Raw genomic sequence first — 19,358 nt, forward strand, 5'->3', positions numbered from 1 at the left:
ATTAAAAAAAAGTTTCATTTAAATGCAAAGGAAGTGAAAGAAAAAAGAATTTCATTAATGTGGAAGAATTTCATGATTAAGGATCGATGAGTAACATGGGCACATCTCTAGCCTTGCAATAACATATTGTTGTAGTGTGTGTTAAATATGACTTGGTACGGAGACTCCATCTTATATAAGATTGGCAAGATTACCTTAATCTATTTTTTCTAGTTTATTGGTTCGATAGAAAAAGAAAAAATAGATAATTTTCTAAAAAAAAAAAAGAGATAAAATGAAAAAAAAGGACTAAAGGAAAAAAAAAGGAAAAAAAATAAATTTAAGATAAAATTAAATATAATATTTATGCTATTTAATAAAAATGATATGTCATAGTGTTCTTTTAAAGGATCATGTGATTTAAGTGAGTGAATTGGTCACGGGCCTTTTATAAAAAATTATCATGATGTATCAAATTTGAAAAACTTAAATTCTAATTTAACTATATCAACAAATTATACGATTGTTGGATTGTTGGTTATGTAAAGATGGTTTATACACGAGTTGTTAGTTCAATGGAACTAGTTCAGTTTTACTTCTTTTTGTTCTGTTTTTTTCTCAAGTAGTTTCTTTTCTTTTTCACATGAAATAGAAAGGGTTTTTATTCCAAATTTCTTTCTTTTTCACCCGAAACAAATGTTTTTTTTCAAATATCTTTTTTTTTAATTCCACCTATTATGTCATGCCATCTAGTATTTTTTGTCAAATTAAACGATTTTGTAGTTGGAGGTACTACTATAGCATTTGAATTTAATACTTGCCTTGCTACATTGCGTTTTAGCACTTTTTTATGCAATTGCACCATTTAAAGTTGTTTAGGTAATAATCAGTGCAATGGCCAACTACACTGGAGCACTAATTTTGAATTAAAGGAAAAAGGTCCTCTTAGCCACTACATTAAACCTTTTTACTAAAATTCCCCTATTTTTTATATTTTAGTTAAATATTTTGTATTTATATTTTAATTCATTTATTTTTATTTTTTATATTTCATATGTTCAATATTATTTTTTAAATAAATATAAAAAATAACTAATTGAATACTACTTTGTTAAATTTTAATTTGTGTAAATATATTATTATCAATTTTTTTAACAAAATTATTATTTGATATAAAAATAATTTTAAAATTTTTTAATTATTTATTAACTTTATAAATGAAAATTAATTTAAAATTTTTATTATACACAAAATTGAATTTAATGCCCTTAATGGTCATTTTTTCTTCTCATTACAATTCACTTTATCATTACCATTGCATTTGTAAACAAACACATATCCAATCACTAATTTTAATCTCACCGACATCAATATTTTTAATCTTACCATCAATTTAAATGGACCCTACATTGGTTTGCGTTTGGGTAATTGAAGATCCAATTAAAACTTTTTGAAGATTAAAGACCAAATTAGAATTTAGCCTAAATTTTAGGGATCATAAATGCTAAGTTTTTTCCCAAACCAATATACTTTGTGATCTTATTTCTTTAACTAAGGAACATTCAAACTTTATTCTGAAAAGCAGGTTAAATTGTATAATTGGATTCCAAATTAACATGGTAATTCCAACTCACCTACCTTCTCCATCCTCTCTATCTCTTTCTTTTTTGTAAACATGTAAGTATCATATTCTTCTTTAATACATTTTCTTTGGTCAACAAAAAAAAATTAATAAAGGCTTTCGTACATGAAAAATGAAAAACCCATTGCTTCTTGATAAAGTCTTCATATTCTCTTTATAATTTCTTTTCAAAAAATAAAAGACCTCATGGATGCCATCTTTGAAGATCCATCTACTCTTATAAAGGTATGATTTTTCTTCAATCTTCATAATAAATTAAAAAGAACTGTTGAGAAAGTTTTAAAATGAGAAAAATATCCATTTCAACAAAATCATTACCATTCACAAGACTCATTTAATAGTGATGAAAGCATCATCAAAACTTTATACCCAATTAGCCTTCTATTAAAAAAGATGCCTCTAAATTTCTTATATAACCTTTTTTGCTCAATTTCTTTATTTTCTTTTTCTGTTTATGTTATTGATTCTAAATTCTTTTTATCTTTCTCCCTAATTTGTAGTAGCATGGGTTATCATATTAGGTGCTATGAAATTTCTCATTTTCCCTCAATCCTACTCTTCAAACCTTTTTTTTTTTAGTAAGAATATGTAAGTAAATAACAATAAACATAAAAAATGTGTTAGTCCCAACTAGAAAGCACAAAACAACAAAATAAAACTAAAAAAGGTAGGCAATCAATTTGTAAAAAGTCAGGGCCATTTAAATCTTGTTTTGGTTGCTACTGCTCTTCTCATGATGCCAACTTCATTTTGTAATGGATGATATTCGTTAATTGATAAGCTTTTGGCTTATGTTCTTTCGTTCTTTTTACGTCTCTCTAAATTTAGGATTTTGTATTAAATTAAAGATTTTGGTTGTTTGATATTATGGTTTCTTCTTGAAAATAGTAAATCATTCAAAAATTTTTTTACATAATTATGTTCGCCTAAGTCAACTGGTCAACGGTTAACTTGATCAAGACTTGGTCAACATATTTATACCTTGAGGTCACCCAAAATAAGGCAGGCCTAGATAGCCACATCACTAGCTCTAAAGAAATGGCTTGCTCATCACCAAAAGAACCACTCACCCAAGGCCCCATTAATAACCTATCAAGACAGTCACTTTAGAATTGACTGCTTGGCATCCAACTTGCTTGAGACTATTAAATACAACCCATGCTTATTTGGGATCATTAAATGCGACAACATATACCAATGTAGACCCTTATCAAGCTCTACGTAGACATCCCATCAACTATCAACTATCCCAATTAGGTCACTGCCTCTTGGTATCATATATAAGGTAATTAGAAGACCAAGTACACAAAAGTGAACCCTACTACACACTTTGAGCTTTTTTTCTGTTGAAACTTCCTCTGCACACTTCACCACTTTCACTTCTTTCCTTTTTTTCTTCGTTCTTTCCTTACCTCAGATATAATGCTAACTTAAGCATCAAAGCGTGCCTTTGAGTAACAACTTCTGTTCATCCTGACTATGTTCTTTGGCTATATGTTCTAATTGTTTTCCCTCTAACCTCACCTTACTTCTTTCCAACTAAGACAACTTAAAAACACCATCAATAATTGGCGTTATTTGTAGGAAGTAACAACCATGTTTTATCAACCACATTTCTCTGAATCCTTAACTCCAACCATTAATGCTTTTACTCACCTTGTAGCTATTACTAATGCAGTATCTTTGCTACCAACTCCCCTAAAATCCCATCATCGAACCTACCTTATTGGAATTCTCCATTCCAAATAATCCATTGTCAATAAATGCCTGGGCCACATAACCTTCAGGTTTTTACTAGAATTTGATGAAAGTTCTATTTCCAAATGTAACATTACCATTGGTTCACACCATTACAAATGAACCTTCAAATCTTATTTTCTAACTACCTATAACACAAATTCCCTTTTCACAAACCATTAATGCTAGTTAGTGGCCAATACATTCCTTTTGTAACTTTCACCATATATGTCTCACTTGCAATGCCATAAATTTCAACATATCAACCTAATTTGCAACAACCTCCATCAAATTTCTACCAAGCCTTTATGACTCAAATGCAACTTTTAAATGCTCAGGTAACCACTCAACAAAAACTGCTTCAGTAGTACTAATAATCTACTCAACAACACTCTTATGAATGATTTCACCCTAGAGAAAACTCAACCTCTTATTTTAGAGAACCACTGCCACTACAAAACTTGACCTTCCTTAAAGAAACCTACCTTCAAACACTATAAGATAGTACCTACCATAATGACCTTACCATACTAAACCTTACATAAAGTCAAGCTCATGTAAACCCTAACCTAGATAATAAACTAGTTGCGTAAATTGCTACATTGTGCAAAGAGATAGCTGACTTGAAAAAAAAGAAAAACAAAGATTTCTAGTGACTCAAGGATGACATTCCCATTAGACCCACCCACCATTAGATAAGTCGACATCCCCTTCTCTCTGAAACTACCAAAAGATACGTATAATGAGACCACCGACCTAAAAGATCACCTAGACTACTTTAGAACCATTATGAACTTGCATAGTGTGTCTGATGCGATGAAGTGTAGGGTTTTCCTCACCACCTTGTATGAAAGAGCCAGAACATGGTTCTACTTTATAGTCTCTACTATTATAAATAGTTTTGATACCTTAAACAGATAATTTTGGCACATTTTTTAAGTAGTAAGGCTGTTGAATGCTCATTTGCGAGCTTGTTAACCATGAAAAAAAACTTGAAAAGACTTTATAGTAATATTTAAAATGGTTTAATGTAATCATTCTGGAGATTATGAATCTGAACATTGAGTGGGCCATCCAAGCCTTTACCTTTAGGGTAAGGCATGACCATCACAAGTACTCATTAATTGAGAACAAACTAGAACAGTTACACCAACTGTATGAAAGGGCCTAAAATTTTGCTAAAGTAGAAAGCAGAAGAGATTAGGGTTGCTGATAGGGTAGAATAACATGAACAATGCTAAGAATGTTTGTGAGGTAAAAGTAGGTGGATAGATTCACCGAGCCAATGGTTTTATGATAACCGCTAAGCCCCTAACTAGTAAAGAATAAAAGAATGGCATAATAACAACAATAAGAACAAAAGTTTCTAAGCATAGTCTAACCAACACCAAAACCAAAATAAAACCTTGAACGCCATAAAAAAAATTCTACCCAAATACCTAATTAAATGAGGCCTTTGCCAGATGCTCAGATAACCAACCTTTATATAAGAAAAAAACATTGCAGCTATCATTTAATCGGATAGCTCTCCATTGATGAGTGCATAGCTTTCTAGAAAAAGATTGAAAGATTAAAGGGCTTCATTAACACCCAACCTACCCCATAGGTTAACAACTTCTACTTCGCTAAAAATACGAACAAACTACTCGCCAACAAGGCAAGGGCTCATCTTACAAAATAGAAAAGGCTTCATAGGACAAAGTTGCTGGGAAAAACATAACCCAAAGGGTTATTCATGTTATTATAGGGGCCACTGAAGATTAGACAAACAATAAATCTAAGTGTAAGTCTCATTTACCCAGCTTGATGGCCATTGATGTTGCACCTAAGAAGTAAAAAGTTGAACATTGGCAAGTGTAACTTTTAGAATATGATACCAACATACTGGTAGATAATGGTAATGACCTCATAATGGTCACAGCAATAATAGCCAACTACTAGGTCTAAAAAATATTGGTGGATAATGGTAATGTAGTGGATTTGATTCAATATTAGGCCTTCGAGCAAATAAGGTTTATAGATGGAGATTTGAGGCCATCAAAGCCTATTTTTGGGTTTGCCAATCAACCCATTGTAGTGAAAAGGTTTATTACTTTGTCAGTTATAATGAAAAATGGTGAGCATACATTGACAACACTAGCAGACTTTTTTATGGTTGATCATCCCTCTATTTATAACATTATTTTTGGTAGGCCATTAATGAAAAAGGCAAAGATGGTGACTACCATTTATTTTTTGAAGGTTAAATTTCCTACCCCAACTGGTGTAGGATACATGAAAATAAATTAGGTGACAACTCATCAATGTCATCTTTTGAGCCTCTAACTCACCCATAAAAAGATCAAACCACCAACCTATCCTACCTCTACTCACAGAAGACCCTAAAATATATCCTTCCCTATCAATCCATGTCATTAACTTAACTTTAGCCTAAACTTTGAGCATAAATAGTCTGGACATAAAAGATGAGACCAGGTAATCTAAAGCTCACCTGGTTGAGCAAATTATACTAGTATACTACCCTCCAAACTTAGACCTCAACATTCAAGTAGGTTTTTTATTAGATGCTAAGTTAATGGGTATGTTATGCATTTTTTTTTATAAAAAAATATTGATGTATTAACATAGTCTGTGATGAATATAGCTGGTATTAATGAGTGTGTTATCACTCATCACCTGAATGTAGACCTAGTTGCCAAACCGATTAAGTAGAAGAAGAGAAAGTTTACCCTTGAATGAATCAAGTAATTTAGCAAGGGCAAATTATGAGAAAACATTATTTATCACTGAGGATTGTTTATTTTGCTATACAATGATGCCCTTTTGGGTTGAAAAAAGCATGGGACACCTACCAGAGATTAGTGAATAAGATTTTTAAAGACCAAATCAAGAGATATCTAAAGGTGTATATATATGATAGGTTGATGAAAAGCTTCTTATTAGAACAACATATACATGATCTAGTAAAAGCCTTTACCATTTTGAGAAGATACAATATGAAATTAAACCTATCAAGTGTACATTTGGTGTGAAGGTAGAAAAGTTATTGGGCTTCATGGTTTCTAATAGAAGGATTGAGGTGAACCCTAAAAAAGTGATTGCCATCTTAGACATGAACCCTAATGTACTACTAAGAAGATACAAAGACTGACAAGGTAAGTGGTAGCCCTCAACATGTTTGTGTCCAAGTAGGCAGACAAGTGATTGGCATTTTTCAAAGTTCTCTGAAGTGCCATTAAGTTTAAATAGACTGAGTAGTGTCAAAAAGTCTTTAAAAAACTTAAGCAATATCTCTATTCACCACCTTGCTCGCTAGCCCTATTTTCGATAAGCCCATATATGTATATTTCGTAGCTTTTGATGAAACGATGGTAGTAATATTGGTAAAAAAAAAAAGATAGAAACCAAGTCCCAGTGTATTACACTAGCAGAGCTTTGGAAAATGAAAAGGTTAATTATACAAGGTTGAAGGAGATAGCATTAACGTTGGTCATGATAATTGGTCGATTACGATAATACTTTTAGGAGACATATGCCATAGTTATTTTAATTGACCAGCCATTTAAAGAGGTCTTGCATAAGATTGTCACTTCAAGAAGAATGATGAAATAAAGTGTTGAGCTAAGTGAGTTCCACATTGAATACAAGCCAAGGAAGGCCATCAAGGCCTAGGCTCTAGTAGATTTTCTTGTCGAGTATTCTTTCACACTTGAGGTAAAAACGTCACCCTAAATAAAACCCCCACCTATACCTCTAAATCCCCAAACAGAATTGCCCCAACCAAAACCACAGAAGACACAAGAGATAGACAAACCAACTAAGCCCTTTACACCACCTTCGAGATTATTTAATGCCCCTAGTAGTAGGCCTCCTACCAAAGCACACATGGTTTATTACATGTGGATAGTTCATTACGAAAATATGGCCTTGGCATAAAAATTTTTTTGTTTAGCCTATAAAACAAAGAATGGTAGTATGGCTTATCTTTTGAGTTTTTTGTCTATAAAAATGTAGCTGAATATAAAGACTCATAGTTGGTTACTCGCCAAGTGAATGGCAAGTATGGAGACAAGGATCCCATGCTTGTTAAATATCATGTAGTTATTCATCAACTTAGTCAGTCCTTTACTACAATGACCTTGTAGCAAGTCCTTTACACTAACAATACTAAGGCTGATTCTTATCCAAGTTGCTAGCATTCATTGAGATTAAGGAGTATGGGAATATCCTATAGGAGTATGTGCCCATACGTAGATACTTACAAACAACACCCATCCTCTGTATAAAAGAAGAGGACAACTAGATGACTCCTATTAAGGCATACCTTAAAGAAGAGTACACTTTTGATATTATAGAATATAAAAAGGTATAAAAAAGAGTAGCAAGGTTTTTACTAATAGGAGACAAGTTGTACAAGAATGCTTTTTCAACCATGTCTTCAAGTGTGTCTCCCTATTTAAAACAGAGTATGTGTTAAGGGAAATTCATGAAAAGGATGTGTGGCCATCATGTTAGTGGGAGAGCACTGGTACAACATATATTGAGATAAGGTTATTACTAGCCCATAATGAAGAAAGATGCGGTAGAGTTGGTTAAAAGGTATGATAAGTGCCAAAAATTCACCAAAGTCCCTAGGTAGCCAGTAAAAGCCCTTAATCAAATTTTCAATCCATAGTCATTCGTACGTGATTATTTTATGATTGCCCAAAAGAAGTTCATAATAGTGGCTTGTGATTATTCTACGAAGTGTGTAAAGGTAGAACCTATAATGGTTACCATCCCAATCAAAACTGTGAAAGATTTTATCTAGAAGTATATTATATATAGATTTGGTGTCCTTTACACCATCATGGTAAATAATTGAACACAATTTCAAGATTACAAGTTGAAAGAGTTTTGCCAAAACTTTAAAATGGCCTTGGTACATAATTTAGTGGCCCATCCTCAAAGAAATGTATAGGTAGAGTCCATGAACCAAAAGATTCTAATTTCCCTTAAGAAAAAGTTAGATGAAGTATTTGGGGTATAGGTAGAGGAGACCTCTGGTATACATTAAGCAATTAGGATCATAAATCATTCGACAATAGGGAAATACCTTTTTCTTTGACTTATGGGATAAAATTAGTGATACTTGCTGAGATGGGTGTGAACACACTCAAGACAGCACATTTTGACTTTAGCCAGAATAAAAAAGCTTTGAGGGCTAACTTAGATTTGTTGCAAGAAACTGGGACTTAGCCAAAGTTAAAATGGCTGCCAAGGCACAACAGGTCACTAAATATTACAACTTCAGAGCTAAGCATAGACACTTTCGAGTTAGTGACCTAGTACTCAAAAACTATGAAACTAGTAAGCTAATAAGAGAAAAAAAAGCTATCACCCTATTGAGAGGGACTATACAGAGTATTAACAATCAGTGGTTTGAAGTTTATAGACATTAGGGGTAACTTTATACCAAAGACTTGAAATGTTGCTCACTTGAAAGAGTACTACATCTAGCCAGGTCTTTTACATTTGTGTAGTATCTCTGATTAGTTGTATTTATTTTTCAATACATGTATTTTTTTTAAATTATATATTTGGGTTTCACCCTTTTATCATAAGCAATCTTGTATAGAAAATATCTTAATGAAGATGAATGGCATTCTATTGCTTTGAAAATGAATGGCATTCTATTGCTTTTCTTTAAACTTTATCTCATAACGCATACATTTATTACATTAAGGCATATAGGTAAACACAGACCCCACTTTTTACCTACACATTCAGCACATCCTAGCGCATCACTTATTATGTTAAAGCTCTAAGCGAACAGGCCTCTATATGCTACATTTATTACATTAAGGCATATGGGCGAACACAGACCCCACTTCTTACTGACATACTCCACACGTCCTAGTGCACCACTTATTACATTAAGGCTTTAAGCCAACACACTAAACTCACCCTTATGTGCCACATTTATTACGTTAATAAATATCACTGAACATAGACCCATTTTCTTGTTAACACGTTCAACGTGCTTTAGTATGCCATTTATTGTATTAAAGCTTTAAATGAATATGCTTAATGTGCCCCTATACATCTTTTTTATTATGTTAAAGCCCTATGCCAACACGCTTAACATACCTTTATACCCCTTTCTTATCGTATTAAGTTTTATGCCAACACGCCCAACTTGCCCCTATGCACCTCTCTTATCGTGTTAAGGCTATACGTTAACACGTTCAACATCTCTTTATGTACTTTTCTTATTATATTAAGGCCCCATGCAAGCAAGCTTAACGTGCCTTTATGTACCTTCATTATCACATTAAGGTTTCACGCTAATACACCTAACTTGCTCTAGTGCACCTCTCTTATCACGTTAAGGCTTCGTGCTGAGATGCTCAACATGCCCTTGTGCACCTTTTTTAATTACATTAAGGCTCCATGCCAATATGCCCAATGTGCCGCTATGCACCTTTTTTTATCTCGTTAAGGCTCCTTACCAACATGTTTATGCACCTCAGTGTATCTCTTTTATTGTGTTAAAGCTCCATGCCAACACACTCAATGTGCCCCTATACACCACATACCTATACGTTAAGGCTTCTCAACTAACATGTCCAATATGCTCTATGTGTAATTTTTCACCTCGCCAATACAATAATCACATCAACAAGGCTAACGCAAGGCTGATATGCTAAAGAAAAGATAGTATGAAATCTCATCAAGGTACACATACTTGTCATTTTTAACAAGTTATTTTATTTTTATTATTACACCTAAATATTTAAAAGCAATGATCACCTTTATTGATCAACTCTTCATGCAATTTTTAAAGTCATCCAATAGGTTGCACCATTTAATCTGAAGTATTATCTCCTTGATGAAGAAAAGTTTAGTTCACAATGATAAGATTACAATTGCTTTGATATGCTCTAAATAGTAGCTTAGCTTATTGCTTATGAACTTTACAATATTGATTACACTACTTCATTTAACTTGCATGAATTCTTAGAATTTAAGTCTAGTACTAAGTGTTTACTTTACAACTTAGTCTTTGTTGAAAACTAGTAGAATTCAAGGCTAGTATACTTAAACTATGTCTTAACTTACTAAACTGTTATATAAAAATGTCTTACTTTATCAAATTTACATTAAGTTTGATAATTGCTTGTTTTTAACTTATTTTTTATACAAGCAAATGCATAGCTAACTCATGTTGATAATTGCAATCTATTTATTTGAGTAAACTGAGATAGAGATTATGTAAAGTTCATTTCATTCATATTTGTAAATTGTATACATGATGGATTAAAAAAAGAATTATGACTAAAAAAATACTAAAGAAAAACATAAGAAAAAGCCTTATAAGGCAACGGTGGTATCTTTCTAATGGCGTAAAGGGTAGAGTTAGCATTAATAGGAAGAGCAGATGGCCCTTCAGTCAGTATAATTGTAGGCTCACTAGAGGGTAGGAGAACAAGAGTATCAACAATCTTACGACCCTTAAGGGTAGGTTCAGTGCCAAAACTGCTAGCTTTAACATCGCCAACAGGAACAAGAAGAGCATACAAATCTAAATCATATGCAATGAAAATAGATTCCATAGAGAATCTTAATGCCTTTAGAAGGGCCAATCCTTAATATACTTCACATTAAACCTTTTTGAAGGTTTTTTCATTTTTGAAAAGTTAATGTCCTTTAAGTCTAAGGGCCTCAAATAGAGTAACACTTTGTACAATGCAAACAACCTGTACTGTAGCCCATTACTAATTCAAACTTCAGTCTACTCTGTATCTTACTCTTTTATCTTTTTAGAAGATTGTACCTTATTATTCTTTAGCTTAACCTTCAGCTTCACTAACTTTTCTTCCACTTGTAAAGTGTGTGCCAAGGTATGGTCTCTATTAGCTAAGGCCTACTCTTTTTTTTTTTTTAGGCTTGGTTAGATGGGGTTATAGCTTTAGCTCGCTTTACTTTCACCTTATTTCTCTCATTCTCAATAACTTTTAGGTAAGCATTAGTGTTATCAATAATCTACTATGGGGCTTTGCTTTTTCTTGTTATCTATTTTATTTTGGCCTTCATGGCTTTTATCTCCTTATTAAGAAGGCATTATAAGCCTTTAGACTCTTAATGGACAGATCCTTCTCTTTTATTATGATGGCCTATTTAGCAGTCTTTTGGGACTTCTGCCATAACTCTTCCCTCTTGAAGTTTACACGGTCCACCAAGTCTTTAACCTACTTATAAATGCTAATTTTGGTGGTAAAAAACTATATAAAAATGCATAAAAGTTAAGTTCTCGTATTAAATGTAACAAAAGCACAACATATTCATCACTACAATTCTTACTTCAGCAGCTATGAAGAATTCATTTCGTAAATTACTAAGTAGGTAAAACCTTTGAGCCTTTTCCCTAGTAAACTTAAAGAGGTTAGTAGCAGCATATACACAAAATGCATCAACAAATAAAAGGGTCTTAGGTCTCTTATGCACCATAGCAAAGTATTTAGAGTAAACTTTGTTCAATCATTCTACAACATAACTTTAGGTGAAGACAGCTACTCTAAGGTTTGCCTTAAATTCCTCAACTATTAGCTTACCTAAATCAAGCTCTGAAGTCATATTTTTAGCCCTTATTGTTGCTAAATGGGGGTAATAAATGCCGTAGAAGTAGGGATAACTACAGCAGGTGAACCAGCACTGGGGGGTGTTAGTGTAATTATGGTGGAAAAGTAACAAACATAGTAACAAGTGCCTTGGTAAGAATTGCAGGGACCACTACAATGGTTGAATAAGGCTTTGAAATAGTAATAGGTAGAGGTGGTTAAGTTGGCACAACAGCAACAAGAACAGCAGTAGCATTAATAGTATGAAAGCCAGATCTTTTAATTGTAGACCTTTTGGTAGGAAAAAGATTGGTGACTAAAAATCTTTTCCTTTTTTGCTTCTCTTAACCAATCACCTACATTTTAGCTAAACAATCCATTTCTATAAAATAAAGACTTAAGAATTAGAATTAATACATAAAGAAAAAAAGTCATAAGCAAACATAATAGTTACCCTTAAAGGAGCCACTTCTATTTGATGCTTCTACACACTCCTTTCCCTCATTCTTTCCCTCACGTTTGATCTCATACTACCTTCTTCTTCTTCAAACCTGGGTACAAGAGTTGGTGTAGGAGCAGAAGCAACAACTGGTGTAGAACTCGATACAGAAGTTGGGGTAAAGACTATTTAAGGCACTGGTTCAACAAACATGATAGGAGCATCTCTCAGGTGAACCTCTAACCTCTCAGGCTATTTGGCTTTCTCAACCTTACTCTTCATTGTAACAAAAAACAATAATAATCATAGATAAATGGCATAAGTCAGTAACTATAATAATATCAAAACAACACAACTTTAAGTTGAAATTCAAATAACTTACATCTTTGGCCCCTGAAATAGACCTTTACATCTTTTTCTTAGATTGTACCCTCTTTTTAAGCTTTTTTTTTTTTACCAATTTCTCCTTAATAGTGGTAGCCAAACTCTGGTCCTCCCCAATTAAAAACATCTAATTTTATTCGGGTAAAATTTTAACTATTTATGAAGCTCTTAAAATCCCTCTCGATTCAAATTGAATAGTGCTTTATTTTTACAAGTTGCTAAAATCGAAGTTCAAACTAATTTGACCAAAATATCCTAAAATCAACTATAGTCAAACTTGGTTAACAAAACCAAAATTAGCTAAATGAAGTCAAAATTGGATAAATTTAGGTCAAAATGGATAGAACCCTAGTTAACCTTCAAAATTCACAACCAAATTGGAATCAATGAGATTTAAAATTGAAATTTGTGATTTTTAAAGCTCTAAAAGTTTAATTATACTTCAATAAGTTAAAATTACTAAAATGCCCTTATGGGTATTTTCATAACTTAACTTTCTCGAAGTCAAATTTTCATGAAAACTTTCAAATCATAATTGAATCTTTTTAATAATTTTTTATGTAATGAAAACTCGGATCACACATTAGAAGATGTAAAATTATCAAAATATCCTTCAGGGGTATTTTCATAATTTGACCTTTCTAAGGTTAAAATTTTATGAAATACTTTAGATCGTGGTTTGATATTATTTAATGATTTTTAGAATTTTGAAAATCTTAATTAGACCTTAAAAGGTGTGAGATTACTAAAATGCCTTTTAGGGGTAATTTTGTAATTTAACCTTCCCGAGGTCATTTTTTGTGAAACTTTTCATATCATAATTTTATAATATTTGATAGTTTTTGGTGTATTCGGAATCACAATAATACCTAGGGAGGAGTGAAATTACCAAAATACCCATTATGGGTAATGTTGTAAGTTGATATTTTCAAAGTCGAATTTTTATGAAAATTTTTAGATCTCAATTTCATAATATTTCATGATTTTTGACACTTTAAAATAATAATAAAAAGGACGAGAACAATGACTTCTAAGAAAATGGTCTAAATATCAAAAACTTTATACTAAGGGTAAAATGATCTTTTCACTTAGTTTAAGGGCTATAAGAATCCAACCTTTGCAGTGAATAATGTGGACCATTAGATCTTATGAGGAATTTTGATCCAATGGCTAAAGGTTCTCCTTGGATTAAAAACAAAGAAAAAATCTTGTCACTTGGATGGTTTTTTGATCTTATGGTAATAATTTAGTATTTGTAAGATATTTTCCATCTTCTTTGTCATTCAAAGGGGATGTTCTACATGAGAAACTAGAATACCAGCTTATGAAAAAAAGAAAATAAAGGAGAAAAAGAAAAGAAAAAAGTGAAAAAGATAAAAGAAAAGAACTTCTTTATTGCTTGGTTACTTGAAAGTAGCTTTTCTCAATCTTCATCTTTGCAGTTTTTGCATCCTTATCACATTTTTCATTGCATTTTCATTGTGTTTCATCCATTTCTTTATTGATTTTCTTGAAGGTTTTTCATTTATTTTCTTGCTCTAAGTTTGAATCAATTTTCATCCAACTAATCAATAGTAGGATTGAAGTTGAAATCCAAACAAGAGCAACACAACTCTACCATTGGATAACCAAGTTAGAGGTTCGGCCATGGTGTCTTTCTTGTTGGCCTAATCCTAAACCCTAACCTAACCCTAACCCTAAACCTAAACCTAAACCTAAACCCTAAACCCTAATCCTAACTTTAAACAACCCTAACCTTAAAACCCTAAAATCCTAAACTCTAACCTAGACCCCAAACCAACCCTCAAACCCTAAATCAATCATGCATTTGCATTTCATTTTACCTTGTCATCACATTTATTTTTATATGATCATGCATTCATACTTTATTCATATTATATTATTATACATTCATTATATTTTATTATGTTCATGCACTTCATGCATTTGTTTTCAAAAATAGGTTTTCGAAGTAAAAATGTTTTAAAATAAGATAATATTTTAAGTAAATATAGTCATCGAGATCTTGCCTAACTATAAGGGGACTTTTATTGATTATTGTTTATAAGAGTTGTTATCTTGGTTTTGTGGGGTAATTTGAAAACCTTTAGATTAGGAATATTTTTGAAGCTTTACTTGGTTATAAGAGGGTGAAAGAATTGTTTCGATATTTAAAGTGTTTTAACTTTGATCCAAATTAAAGGAAAAAAAGGAATAAGAGTTTTATTTTAAATTTGATTTGTTTTTGCTTCTAAAGAAAACAAAAAAAAAAAGAAAGAAAAAAAAAGGAAAATGGAATTAATTTTAAACATTAAGAAAAATAGGACCATTTTTACTAAAGTTAAAAGATAACATACAATTAATTGTTATTGTTTTTTACAGGAGCTATGTGAAGCTAATCATTCCCCATGCGTAATTGACTCTCGAACCTAAGTCTGATTTCGCAGACTATAAATTTATTCTTTTTCTAGAACTTTTAAACTTATTTTAAAATGTTTTATTAAAGGATAAAAATTTTTGGGTGACCTATCACACTTTAAAAAAATTAGTGGTGACTCCTTGTTTTAATTGTTTTATCAAAATATTTTTAATCCCCTCGTTTTCCAAAATTTTCCCATTTGTCAGACTTTTAGGTCCCCCACCCTCGGATCTTGAGACATTGTAACAGCAATGATGGTGTAGTAGCCATAAATTTTCTTGGGCATGGCTCTTTTTATAAGAGAGTTTGGTGCCTTTTAATGCCTACACCTGTTTAGCCTCATCTCTACTCAACATTTTTTTTGCCAAGTGGCTAGCATATTACCATATTATTTTGAAAAAGAACCTCATTCGCACTATCTTGGTGCATGCCACAACAAACCAGTCCTCCTAGAAGTGGGTATTTAAAGGCAAATCCACCATAATCATTCTATCCCACACTTGGAGAAAGTACAACCAACTATAACTCTCCCTCATAGTGTATAGGGTGAGGAGGTCATTCACCGAAGGCACCCTCTATCCAGTTTGCAAAAAAAGAAATAGGTAACTAGGATAGCCCAAGTAGTTGGTGTGAATTGTTTGGCGGCTACATTGAGGGTGGCTAGCAACAAATGAAATAATAAGGTTAGTGGTAGGTGGAACTTATAGTGAAAATTGTATAGATAGAACCCTGCTATGTTCTTAGACTACCTCACCTGACTAATTATGAACCTTGGATGAGGTAGAGATACTTCATACATGGGATCATTATGATTGAACATCGCATGATCCAGCTCATTCCTCATCATACCATGATTTTTAAGGTAGGCATAACCATTTAGAGGCCATGAACTTGGTGCCAAATCTTTTGGCTTTACCTTTACCAATTTCTTGCCTTTTTATTTTCCTATGACCAATAACAGGGGTAAGAATATCAGCACCAGCATTGAGGATCCCCTTCTTTACTCACTATGCCTCTACTGTAACTCTTACTAGATTCACTCCCTTAATCTTCATGGCCTATAGATTGGTTACCTTATTAATCCCCCTTAAACCCATATTAATCCCCTTTAAACTCAACATTTTGGTTACCCATTTTTTAAAATTAAAACACCCATTCCCTCATAAAAAATAGATACATTTTCAAAAATTATAACCATTAATTATAAGAAATGACTTTTCATTCCCAATGCGACATGTGACCTGTCCATTTGCTTTCCTAAAAAACACAGGCATGTAGCAAACTAGCCCAGCATAGGCGTTTTGATTATGTGCACTCCACAGATAAGTACAAAATTTTTACAAAATTTTTTTTCTAAGTCCCCACTTATTGTTCCTTATGGTTTTGCCAGTTCTCAAGCTCGCCAAGGAGACTCATTATTTCCCAATGTGACATGCCATCAATCAAATGTGTCAAGCATACCTGTCTCACCCTTAAAGACACCTCAATAGATCTGTCCGTCAAAGATGCTCACCTTGCCTTAAAAGGGACACATCACCACACCAAGCTCGCAAGCCATAAAGACCTCTCACCAAACCTTACCTCAGCATTTCTCTTTTTTTTTTTCCTTCCTCTTTAGGCTTTGGACAATGGTCAAAGGGTAGCCACTTTATAATCCCCCTTCAAACCTATAAGAAAATTCTTATACCTAAGTCAACTGGACAACAATCAACTTGGTTAAGAATTGGTCCACACAGTTATACTTTGAGGTCACCCAAATAAGGCATGCCTAGGCAGCCATGTCATCTACTCCAAGGAAATGGCTTACCCGTCGCCAAAAGAAGGACTTGCCCAAGGTCCCACCGACACCCTTTCAAGATAGTCATTCAAGAACTAACTAATTGTCACCCAAGTTGCCCAAGACCATTAAATACAACCCACACTTACTTAAGATCATCAAATGTGACTTACATCTATCCACATGGACCCTTATTAAGCTTCATGTAGACATTCCATTAGTTACAAACTGTCCCAATTAGGTCACCACATCTTTGTCTCATACATAAGGTAGTTGACAGATCAGGTACATAAGAAAAAACCCCACTACATATTCTGAGCTTTCCTTTCATTGAAGCTTTTTTTACACACTTCACCTCTTTTGTTCCTTTCTTTCTTTCTTACCTCAAATATAATATTAACTTAAGTGTTAAAATGTGCCCCAGAGTAACAACTTTAGCACCTCCTAACTTTGTTCTTTGACTGTAGGTTCTAGCTATTTTCACTCCAACCTCACCTTTTCTCCTTCCAGCTAAGACAATCCAAAAACACCATGAACAAATTCATTGATCACAAACATTATATAAAAATGATTTCAGTAAACAATGTTAGAGTAAACCAAAGATTGTACCTATAAAGATTTGGTAGAAGAGTAGTTTCTTTTTCAAGTTTGAATTCTTTATAGAGTTATAATTAATTATATTAACTCTTATTTATTTTATTTTTTATCGTGTGTGACTTGGATTCCATGTGTACAAGGTACCTTATTTTGGGAATTAAGTTTAAAACTACTTTAGTTTGGTAAATAAGATTAAAGGGCACCTTGGTAGAGGAAAAACCTCCATAAATGCTACTTACTCAACGTTTAAAGATAATTTATCATTATCCTAGACTCAACATTATTATATTTTAATTTTTATAAAAGAAATAATTTTTATTTTGAATATTTTAAATTGATTTAAAGGTAGTAAAAAAAATATATATTTAATTTTTTTTCTAAACTCCATTCCTAATTGAAGAATGATAATTCTCAACTCAAAATCTATGAATAAGATCGGGTAAAAGTATTGAATTTTAGTAGCAATAGTATTGAATTTTTCTCATTATTTAATGAGGATTTTTTAACTATTTTTCTTAATAAAATTTTCACAATTTAGAAACAAGTTAATTTCATTACCCATATTATCATTAATAGATCGATGCCCCTGCTTCGTTACGAGATTTTTTTATTTAGCATAATTAGAACTTTAAAAAATATAAAAAAGAACTCAAATACACTTTGATCATCTATAGCATGAATATAATGAAAAATTCAATTAGACTAACCTAAGAGATCAAAATAGTCAACAAATTAATGGATGTGATAGGCAAAAGCAGATTCTTGACATTTGTTAGTGAGAAAGGTGGCCCCAAAAGATCTATTGAACATTTTTTTCATCATGCAATGTGTTTTGTGCCTATCTTTATTTAGTTCATCCATAAGTAACTTGTATGTCTGACTTCTGTTAAAATTGGCTATAGTTACATATAATCTCCCAAGCAGTTCTTATAGTATATGAAATTTTTCTTGCATCGAAAAAAGAATTTTAAATGGATTAAATAGAAATTCTATTGTTGAGTTGTTGCAGTGTAGTTAAGGCAATGAAAAATTGCAAATAACAAAATAGCTAATAGAAGTAAATATTCTACATTATACTCCATTCAACTCAATCAATCTTTGAGTTGTAAAATAACTGAATGAGGAAGCCTACCTCTTTTCACCAACACCAAATAAATTAAATAGTGAAAATAAAAGTTCCAAACATTCCATAAGTAGAAATATATACCTATTCAAATCCATAACTATCATCATTTTGTATGTGTATTTCATTCTGCAATCAAAAAACAATTTAAAGACATGAAAAGTTTGTCTTATAGTATGCCACAAACACATACAAAAGATAGATAAATACTCAAACTATGAATTAGGAGATAAAAGCAGCACTAGTGTAATGGCAGAAACCATTGCTGTCTAAGTCGTTTTCTTTAAAGAAAAAACAAAACATATTTAAAATCAAAGAAATCTTTGGTGCTTTACCAATTATTAATTTGGACAAAAGTTATCAGTCATTCATAAAGCATAGCCCAAGTTGTTTATATTTAAACTTTTAGATTTTAAAAAAGAATATAAAATCGATAACTATCTTTATTTTGTATGCGTATTTAAAAATGGTGCTTTGACTTAAACTTCACAATGGGAATTGTTAGACAATATAAAAGATGTATATATATAATCCAATGCTATAGTACAGAATATTAGAGAGGTTGCCATTTATTTGGACCAAATATTCACTCAGTAGATCCAAAAACTAATTTTAACAACTATGAAAATTTTCCAACCATCAAAGATCCATGGCTGATAAA

Source organism: Durio zibethinus, chromosome 5 (assembly GCF_047325235.1).
Source record: "Durio zibethinus cultivar Kanyao isolate XHJ-2024 chromosome 5, ASM4732523v1, whole genome shotgun sequence".
Lineage (NCBI taxonomy): Eukaryota > Viridiplantae > Streptophyta > Magnoliopsida > Malvales > Malvaceae > Durio > Durio zibethinus.